General features: G+C 49.8%; 1 non-coding gene across 1 annotated transcript; it reads left to right on the forward strand.

Moving 5' to 3' along the window:
• Nucleotides 1-446: 446 nt before the first annotated feature.
• LOC125773519 (5.8S ribosomal RNA) lies at nt 447-604 on the forward strand. Its single transcript, XR_007420177.1, has one exon. It is a non-coding gene; the product is annotated as a 5.8S ribosomal RNA (ribosomal RNA).
• The last annotated feature ends 292 nt before the right edge of the window (nt 605-896 follow it).

Consider the following 896-nt stretch of genomic DNA (forward strand, 5'->3'; position numbering starts at 1 on the left):
CTATCAATTATAACATGGGGCACACACCATGTTCTCGATCCAATCCACGCACACGAGTTGCCTGAGTAGCGACAGGTATACCGATGTGCAATACGTATCCGGCCATAGGCACGGAACGAACAGGAACTGTGGTGCAGACATACAAGGGCCATGGGGCGGTACGCAAAGGATACGGATGAGCGAGTATGCAGGCCCAATACTCAATAGCTCGATCCGATCCAAGCACATGAGTTGACTGCGGCGTCAGGTTAACCGATGTGCTAAGAGAGTTGTTCCTGGGCCTTCAAAGTGACTTCAAAACTATCTTAGCGAATGGTGGCCATGGGCGTAGACATGAGCCACAAGTCACAAGGCCTGGGACTATTGGGTAATAAAGACAACTTAGTCAGAAAGTTAGTCTTTGGACGTACCACCGGGATTGTGTTACATTGGGAACCTTACTATAAAACCCTAGGCAGGGGATCACTCGGCTCATGGATCGATGAAGACCGCAGCTAAATGCGCGTCACAATGTGAACTGCAGGACACATGAACACCGATAAGTTGAACGCATATTGCGCGTCGGACGATTAAACCCGGCCGATGCACACATTCTTGAGTGCCTATCAATTCCTTGATATACAACAAACCAAACTTCAGGGTGGAGCGTGCCACAATAGAACACTATGGCGAGCAGCCCGTCTAGTGTCGTGGGGGAAACACGCTTCCACACTGTGCATAATGGCGTGCTCGGGACCTTTGTTGGGACCGCAGGGCGCTGAAAGTAAAGGGGTGAACCGCATAAATCGCACGCACGTAAACGCGCACACACACAAATAGAGTGAGACGTATCGTAGGATACCGCTAAGAGTACGTTGTGAAACATGGGGAAATTCAATCGAAAACCTCTTTGATGT

This window comes from Anopheles funestus, assembly GCF_943734845.2.
Source record: "Anopheles funestus chromosome X unlocalized genomic scaffold, idAnoFuneDA-416_04 X_unloc_38, whole genome shotgun sequence".
Lineage (NCBI taxonomy): Eukaryota > Metazoa > Arthropoda > Insecta > Diptera > Culicidae > Anopheles > Anopheles funestus.